The sequence below is a fragment of the Phallusia mammillata genome, chromosome 1, assembly GCF_965637545.1.
Source record: "Phallusia mammillata chromosome 1, kaPhaMamm4.hap1.1, whole genome shotgun sequence".
Classification (NCBI taxonomy): Eukaryota; Metazoa; Chordata; class Ascidiacea; order Phlebobranchia; family Ascidiidae; genus Phallusia; species Phallusia mammillata.
In genome coordinates this window covers 31,866,075-31,875,510 of record NC_137252.1, presented here as the reverse complement: position 1 = coordinate 31,875,510, position 9,436 = coordinate 31,866,075, and the positions used below count along the sequence as shown (strand labels likewise).

The 9,436-nt window shown below is 36.9% G+C and overlaps 1 non-coding gene across 1 annotated transcript; it reads right to left on the bottom strand.

Annotated features, from left to right (window-relative positions):
- Positions 1-3,269: 3,269 nt before the first annotated feature.
- Positions 3,270-3,388, bottom strand: LOC145209906 (5S ribosomal RNA). Its single transcript, XR_013855406.1, has one exon. It is a non-coding gene; the product is annotated as a 5S ribosomal RNA (ribosomal RNA).
- Positions 3,389-9,436: the final 6,048 nt, after the last annotated feature.

Below are 9,436 nucleotides of genomic sequence, written 5' to 3'. Positions count from 1 at the left end.
AAAACTTGTACAGTATGTTTATTATATGACTTAACTGATGTTTGTTTTCGTATGGTAAAGAAACCCGGTGGAGCTACTAACGTAAGAACTCAAGGTAGCCGGATTTGCTAATTTCCAGTAGTTAGCGCACGCAAATATTTTAAATGCAATTTGTGTAAAAAATGCTAACGGTTAGGGCTATTAAGGTTGCTTTGAGGTTTCATAATAATAATAACAACAAAAAAGCAACCGAAAAACCTAGTTATTTAGGTTAGATTTAGTCCCGAACCCTACCCCAGTTTCTCAGTGGTCAGTTATTACAAATAACTGCGCTCTTTACGCCATCCACCGGTATTTAGCAAACCTGATCTACTGTGAGTTCGTTAGTAGCTCTACCAAGAAACCCGGACTAAGGCGAACAATAGTGTAATGTCATATTGAGCTATTCATACCTCGAGCTCTGTAGTGAACTTTTGAAAATTAACTCCTGAATAAATAGCACCACTTGCTCCGAAAATAAGCATAACTGGGCCAAGTATTTGACCTGGTATCACGGTGTCATATGTGTTTGTGAAACACACGGCAGTCACCGCGCAACCTGCCAACAAAGTAACAATAGAACAGGTCAACTTAAATTATCCAAACCCCGGTATGGTACTACGAGCCCGTTAAAAATACAATTAAGCGCATGAGTCTATATGGCGTCTATATGGCAATTCAAAAATTTTTGCAAGCTCCGCTCGGTTTGATTGACATGATGATATGGATAATGATTTTTCATGTCGCTTTTATCTCAGTTAACCTTTTTAAGTAAACAGGGTGCATGAGTTTGTCACAACAACTTTCGGGGTTCACCAAGCCAAAAAAGGTTGAAGAGCACTGCTCTAATGTGAGTCCCTGCCACATAACGCTTTTTAGTAACGGTGTAGCTGCAGCGCGTTTATCATCTTTCTACCACTTGTGCTCTTACCTTTGTCGCGCTTTATAACGTTCCAACGTTGGTGAATATTATTTGTTTAATAATTGCCTATTTGTTTAATAATTGCCTATTTAAATTAACTTTTTCTGGGCCCATGTTTTAAGAAACATTTTGCTCTATAGTGCCCACCTGTGACAAATATTGCTATGCTGATAGCTCCGATAAGAACCTGCAGATGGCGCTGTCTCGATACCATCAGATGTAAGATGCTGACTTCCGATGGTAATTTGCGCGACCCGGCGGATGTAGGACGAATCGACGTCTGTGCTAAAGAAAAGTTTTGTTACGGTTGAAGCACGTATGTTGTGTAACTAAAGACGTTTGCAAAACGTTTAATGCGAAAAACAGTGTAGCTGCAGCGCGCTAGTCATGGTCTACCATAATGTTATAACCACTATTTTGCACTTAATAATGTTTCAACGTTGCGCAGCTATTTCCGGCTTGCTTATTGTTTTGGTGTAATTGTGAGGCTATGTGTTCGTTTACCAAGCGAAAAAAAATTTAATTCAACTTAATATGACAACCAAGGCTACATAAAACTATTGACAACAAATAAGAGTATAGGCTACCTTAAACCTATTGGAAATAAATTTTACAGGCCCACCTGACTGCCTGGACCTGGATAAATTGCGGATAGTCGTTTAGATAACTTTTTTGACAAGTTTGGACCGCTATTTGCGTGTCGAGTAACTTCAACGTTCGTCCCAGAGTAAATTTTCTGCATGTGCGCGCTCTTTGCTCTATTGCCCTGTGAAAACAAAACGTATATACATAATTACCACAACCAGGCAATAACTATAGCCATGCAACACACAACGTATAGTTTCGACGTTACAAACAAAGTCTTGGTTAACAAAGTAAATGTTTTGTGGAAATATAACGTTCAAATTACGTAAAAAGTAACTACAGGCAAAAACATTTATGAAACCTTTGCAGGGATTTTTAAAACGTAGACAAACACGTTTAAAATTGACAACTGACTTGAATGCAACCAATTTGCTCTCATTACAAAAGTTTTATTAAACATTGCGACAATTACGTATACACCTATTTTAAAACGTCATTCGTGGCGTAATAACAACGTGATGTCAAATTCTTGTCTGCCATTTTTTGACAATTCGACCCACTTACATAAACACTGGTTTTCGATTCGTGCTGTAACCGAAATGGCATACATTCGTCATATTTTGTCAATGTGAGATTGGATTGGCGTAGAGGAGGTGTTTCAAAATTGCTTTCGCTTGGCTGAAATCCATTTCCTTAAAATAGTAAAATAAAAACACTTTTGTAGTTCGGCTTTGGGGTTAAAACATAAACAGGAAATTTACTGCGCGCATTCAGTGCTTTTTACCCTGATGAAGGCGACCTGTATACAGTGGCGTAGCCAGATAGGGGCCCAAGGGGCCATGGCCCCTCCCAAATTTTCAAAGTTGTACATTGATTAACTTTAATTTAGTGTAGTTTCGTCCCTCATCATTGTGGTTTCGTCTCTCAACTATCAAAGGAATATATAAATTACCAAAAATGACTTTTGTCACCTAGTTGTAAGCCAAAATCCATGCTTTTTTGATTTATGTAGACATGGAATAAATGAATAAAGCGTTTGGCCGTCCCGTCGAACCACAGTTTGGCAAGTCACGTGTTTGGTAAAAGCATGCCGAGCGTTAGCAAAAAGTTGTAAAATTTACAAATTAATTTTTTTTTGGCCCCTCCCAATATTCTTGGTTGCATACGCCACTGCCTGTATAGGACGTCGAAACGTCGGAATAAAAATACATTTGCCAGAAGAGCTCCATAAACTTGATAAACAGGGCATATCTATTTTAAACAATATGTTGGGACTTTATGCATTCAGGCACCATTGCATCAATCCAACGTTTAAAACAGTGATTAATGACTGTTGACAAATCATCAAACTTTATAAAACTCTCTTATTTTGCTTCAAATTTGATGACGAAAAACTATTAAGTGTGTATGATTACACAATCGATCTCCATTTTGATCATATTAGTGATCAAAAACATTCCTAAGACTCACAATAATAGTTGTACAATAGGTTTTGGAACAAATATCTGTGCTCATAGGCAGCAACAAACCTCAAAAAATAGTTTCATAGTGTAGCCTTCTTTAGAAGTGAACCAATTACTTAACATTTTCAAACCAAAGTTACGCAATGTATCATATATCAGCGTTTGCAATGTAAAAGCATTTTGGACCGCACGTTAATACCACATATTGTTACCACACATATAAAATAACCACATATTGTTACTGCGTTGCCCTAAAAAATTTAAGATTTGACAAAAACAAAAGCCTACGACACCCGGTATTCCCAGGCGGTCACCCATCCAAGTACTGACCGGGCCCGACGTTGCTTAACTTCCCAGATCGGACGAGATGGGGTGTTCTCAACGTGGTATGGTCGTAGGCATCTGCTGAAGCGAAACGACGCTTCTTATAGTTGCGTAACAACGTTTGCGTTTTTAACATAACAATTAAATGATTTTTTGATTGGAACTAAATAGCTTCAAACTAATTCCATAAATTGAACCCTTCTTGTAATGGTTATTTGGTTGAAAAGCACCAAGATAATTGCCAATAACTCTCAAGATCAAGGGGTGCCAGTTTGCAAACAAATGGATGAAAATGATTACAACGAAACGAATACATTACCTTTATGATTAGAAAACACCTGGCTGTCCATTCTTTCACAGAATACTACAACATTTTACTTGAATATAGCCATCGTAAATGGCCCCTATACCAAATGGATATCAAACATTTTTTTATGTTACGTGTCAAATAGCTCTGTGATGTCATAGTTTGAAAGTTACAGAAATAAGAATGAGATTTTATTGCAAAAAATAATGCTTAAAACATTTTCGATTAAACTTTTTGGACATTTTTTGATAAATTTGTGTTTAAACTAATATTCTACGCAACATTAATGATGACAATATTTAATGACCAATGCAGGAAACAGTCAGAACCGTTTTTTCCTCAGTTTATTTGTCACTGGTTCGCTATGAGCTGGTGTCGTTATTGTATGGGTAACTTTGGACACAAAGTAAACTACTTAAATGGATATAAATTTGATTTTTCGAGCACAGTGCATATTGTTTTGCACAGTTTTAGTATTGTTACATGGAGGTATGTTTAATTGTCAATCTTAATGGAATTGGATTAATAGTTTATGTCGAAAACATGTTATTAAGCATACAGATCTATTATTTAACATAAATCTAAAGTTCAAAAGATCAGATACAACATGCCAGAATAGTTACTAAGTAAAAATTAGTTTGTTGGTTCTTTAAATATAATAAAAAACAGTATTAGAAAACAAAAATTTGTTCACAGCATCGGCGAGAAATCTACCATGTCATTATGACCTTCAACCTGACGATGGGCCATTTCAAGGTCATCTGAATAACAGTTGCAGCGAGTTTTCTTTTACCGCTATAGGCGCTCCAGAGTCAAGACTTTCGCTTATTCTGTTTGACTTTCGTCCACGAAGAAATGTTATCTGTTACGTGAGTAACACAAAAACTTATTCAAACATTTCTCCATTAAGCAAGTTAGGGGATGGGAAATATCACTGATGTCTTTAACTGCTAATACTTTGTAGTTAGCAGCAAAGGCGTTAGTTCAGGGGTTCCCAACCTGTGGTACGCGTACCACTAGTGGTACGCGAAGGTTTTTCAGGTGGTACGCGAGAAGTTTCCGTTTGTTTCACAAAAACTAAGTGCGCCAGGAAATGACTTTCGATGTGCTGTTAGCAAATTTACACCGCGCATCGACCAATAGGCGGACAGTAAACAAGCACAAAAATCTCGTTAAATTTAGGTGTGGTGCTTTAGTGTTTTTTTAGTAGGCCAATATTATTATTCTGAGTAAAATATATTTCGATCAGATTAGTTGTTCTGCAAGAAGTGGTACGCGTGGCAGAACAGAGCGTCCAAGTGGTACCAGATCGTTAAAACGTTGGGAACCCCTGCGTTAGTTGAATCATAGTGGGCCCACGCCAGGCCCATTGAAGGCGTCATACCGAATCAAGTCAGGCTCTAAAACATATTTTAAGGCACAGGAGTGTTCCTGGGACCCGTGCTCTATCACCTAAGTTACACTAAGTGGTGAACCCGCCGAAAGTCGAATCACAAGCACCGTTGCCTGCCTCGTATGTTGCACATGTCAGCTTCGTAGTTGGGGATAGTCAGTACGACCAACGATACCATTTGTTTTCTTTGTAAACGAAAAGCAGGCAACTCGAAATTGCATTTCTTTTTAGCAATCACTTTCAAATTTAAGTTGTTTTTTTTTTAAATACAGGCATTTGACCACCCAGAAGTCGGCGGAGAGACATTTGCAACATTTACTGGTCGTTACCCTGGCGACCATACAGACACAGTAGCCACAATTGGCAATGAACTTTACGGGGTGTGCGAAAGAATAGAAGGAAGAAGGGAATACAAGTTTTACATCCAAATCGAGACAAGTAATCGAACCAACACAAAGCTATTTTTATTTTGCTTGATTTGTTTTTCGGGTTGTGTTCTGGCCGGGTTAGGGCTTTTTTAACAATCGGGCTTTATGATTTGACTTCACATTTTGTGTTTGAAATATACATTACCTAGCTAAGCAGTTATAGTTGCTGACATTAACCTAATGCCCAACAGCCCTAAAACGTCGTGTTTACGCCATTGTCTTATTTTTTTCATTGTGTAAATCTTCTTTATTATAGGCTTTTTTAATCAAACTTTCGGGCCTAAATGAGCTGCTCAAAATCGATTCGGGTTTGGGCTCGAATTTCGGGCCCTCTCACTGCAACGTGTACAATCATATTGAACCAAACTACCTAAAAGTTTTAATTTAAAGCATTTTTCTGCTGCAGTTAACCCGGTTTGTGAGGAAGAGACTCTAGTGGCTTACCGCGCAAAGGGAATCATCTCGTCACCTGGTTTCAAATTTGCTGGTTTTTATCCAAGCAACGCTTTCTGTGAATGGCACATCGTTGCTCACACCCCGGCTGCTGTGAGACTAAAATTTATGCGATTTGCCCTGGAAAGCGTATGGGATGTTTTGACGGTAAGATTATCTTAGAATTTTAAGAAATGTAGAAAAATGTCATAAACACCAAATGAAAAATCGTTAACCTTTATCTACATAGGTAGTTCGAAATGTAGAAGTGTATAGAAAAAAAACAAAAAAAGGCTTAAACAAAAACTAGTAGATTTTAGGCCACTGAAACACAATCACCGGGAAACAATTCATTACAGCATTCAGAAACTGCAAACTCGCGACAAATTGTTTCAATTTTCAGCCACTCTTTTATTCAATGCAAAGTTACAAGCGGTCCTAAAATGGCCGTTTGGTACAATCACAAAACCTGGCCTTAACCGAAAGTTTTGTTGAAATAAAGCCCAAATCAGCCCTGGTTTGATTTACCGAAGTGTAATTACGACACAAACATGGCTGAATGTAACGCCAGGCCCGAATTAATCCCGTTTTGTTTGAAAATGTTCAAATAGCAATTGTGTGAAAGCGAAATAAACTTAACTGAACCCTGAACCCAAAACACTGTTCGACTTACAATTCTGTTGGAATATATTTTTTAAAAACAGGTTTTCGAAGGCAGCGACCGGACAGGAGAACGTCGTCTCTACAGGTCCGGACGATTAACAGGCAGCCGTCTACCTGACATAATCTCCCATCGCCATGAGCTGTACGTTAAATTTACGACCGATGGAAAAATCACCAACACCGGATTTCAGGCTTATTATTCAGGTTTGTCAAATAGTTGACAAACAAAAAATTAAAAAGTACTTTTGACGTATAAACGTTGGGCTTGTGAACTGATATTTTAAGGGCGAAATTTAAAGGTTAAGAAATATTTTTTCTAATTGTTGTGTCTATTTTACAGAATACACCTTCCCAACTACAATTGAATGTTCCCTCACGAACATTGTGCTTAGGTGAGTTGAAAGAATTCTTTTCGAGATGTAAGTTATTGAGCAAATAAAATATAACCAACAGGGCAAAAAGATGGACCTATTCGTAGAGCAAGATATATAATAAATGAGTATTGTAAAGCCGTTCAACTTTAATTAAGTCAAAACTCAGATTTGCCAACAGCTCGTGAAGATTACATATTGGCTAGCCCAAAAAAGTTTTAAAGTTCGTTTTTTCAAACTGTTTCTCGTTTGTTTATTTGTTTGCTTGTTTGTTTGTTTTTATTCTTTGCAGCTTTTGTTCGTACACATGGCGACGTGAAACCGTTAAAAGCCGAAATAATATGTTTCTTGAGGGAAAAATTAAATAGCTGTAGAAACATAAACTAAACTTTTTAAAAATGGTAAACTCTGATAAGTATACTTCAGTTTTAATTTCCGGAATGTTTTACCATTTGACTCAATTTCAGCATCGGTACAATCGATCTACGGGAATTACATCACAACGACAATGACGAACTGGTTGTTTCTCGTTTGCCTGAAAACGTGTGGCATTCAGTTCCAAGACAATGCCGACAAACTTCACAGACCACACCAACCGTTGTGAGGTTTGAATTTCATCCTCCGCAGTGTGACGTAGCTGTCAGGGTAAATTTCACACAAAAATTTTATCAAAACTTTTTTGTGTGTGTTTGAATTTCGTGTCCTTTAATGTAATTCCAGTAAAACTATCAAGAACGGATAACTAAATAACCAAGAAAAAAGACAGGACTTTTAATAAGTCCTAAATTTTTTAACTAAGTTTGAACGATTCAAATTTATTAAATCATTAAGTCATCCATTCCCACGAATTCAGATAAACATGTTTCGCCTATGCGGCATCTTCAGCATATTACGAAAGGATGCATGACTACATGATTTAATAAATTAATATGAATAAGCATAAGGTTCATTACATTTTTCATCCACCAAGCAACGAGATGGGTGATCCTGGTTTAAAGTACACTGCAAGTTTGAACGCTGTAATATATTACTTCAAAAATAAAACGAAAGAAAATAATTACATCAGCCAGAAGTTCCAAATATTACTTACACTGGTTTAATAAAACACGTATTTACATATTTGTGTTTATTCGCAAACCGAATACAACTAATGATAATTAATAATTATGTTGTTACAGTGGGATTACAACACCCACAGCGCTGAATTGGTTTTCCGAATACGAAAATTGGGAATAAGGGAACACGACGTCATTACGCTCAAGTGTGAAGTACAACACCCAAAAATTACGTAATTGAGAAGTTTTTTGTTTTTTTCCCTAATAATGAAAATTTTAAACCGACAAACCTTTGTATTCTTTAAATGTAGGAAAGATCTCTCTACATCAGTTTGACACCATATTTCTTTTTCGTTCTCAGGTTAACCTTAAACGATCAGCGTTTGCCACTGGAGGTCAGTATGGTGGCGTCAAATGAAGATGATTTCTATCCGACTATCGGGTATTCCAACCCAAGCGTTGTTGGTGAAGTTATCTACGTACAAGGGCAATCATCACAACTCTACAGGGATTTGAAACTACAGGTTTTCAGAAACTACAAACTAAATATTAATGATTTTTTAACGTAATTTTTGTTGTTGTCTTATTTTAAAGTAACAATATGGAGATAAATAACACGCATAATCATCAAACATACATGTAATAGTTGACACATTATAAATATACATGACATCAGGCATAAATAAAACTACAACTAGTAAATTCAGTTGGGGGAATTTTAATGTCAGTTTGTGTTTTGGTCACTGAACTAAAAACTGGGTTAATTCAAAAAATGACACACAACATATCCTGGTTTTTTATACCAATTTGGAAGACTTTTTAATATAGTAATAAGTGCCCAATTAGTCGACTAATGTGGAGATGGAAATAGCATATCAAAAACCTTATTTTGTTCTTTGTTCAGACAAAAACTTGCTACGTTACGGAGAACGACACATCAGTTGGCGCAGTTGGTTTGCCCTTAATATCAGATGGGTAAGTTTTTTTTTTTTTAAACCAACTAAAAAAAACTTGTTTACCAACCACACCATTCAGTAGTCATTACAACTTTGAAAATTCAACTTAAAATCTGCATTTAGCGCAACTGCCCGGTTTGATCGTTCTATCAAGCAAATTGGACGAAATTAAGGCACAAAATGTGATTTACATACAACTTGTCTACTTTATAACTGTTATGTAATATTACGTAGCTGTCCAACCAATCATCTTTTCGACACTGAATTTCTGGATGTGTATGACACAAATGTCGTGGAACTGCGCTTCCGCTCATTCGCTTGGACGGATGACCGGATCAATTCTACCGTGAAGTCGATACGAATTCGATGTGACTTTGTGTTATGCCACAACAACAATCCCACCTGCCTTTTTGTAAGTTTAATAATAAGCAGATGCTCTTTCAAATTTCGGAAAAAGTACTAACACCTCAGGGCAGCATTAAATTTAGCTTAATTCCGATAGGTGTCGCAAAGAACACC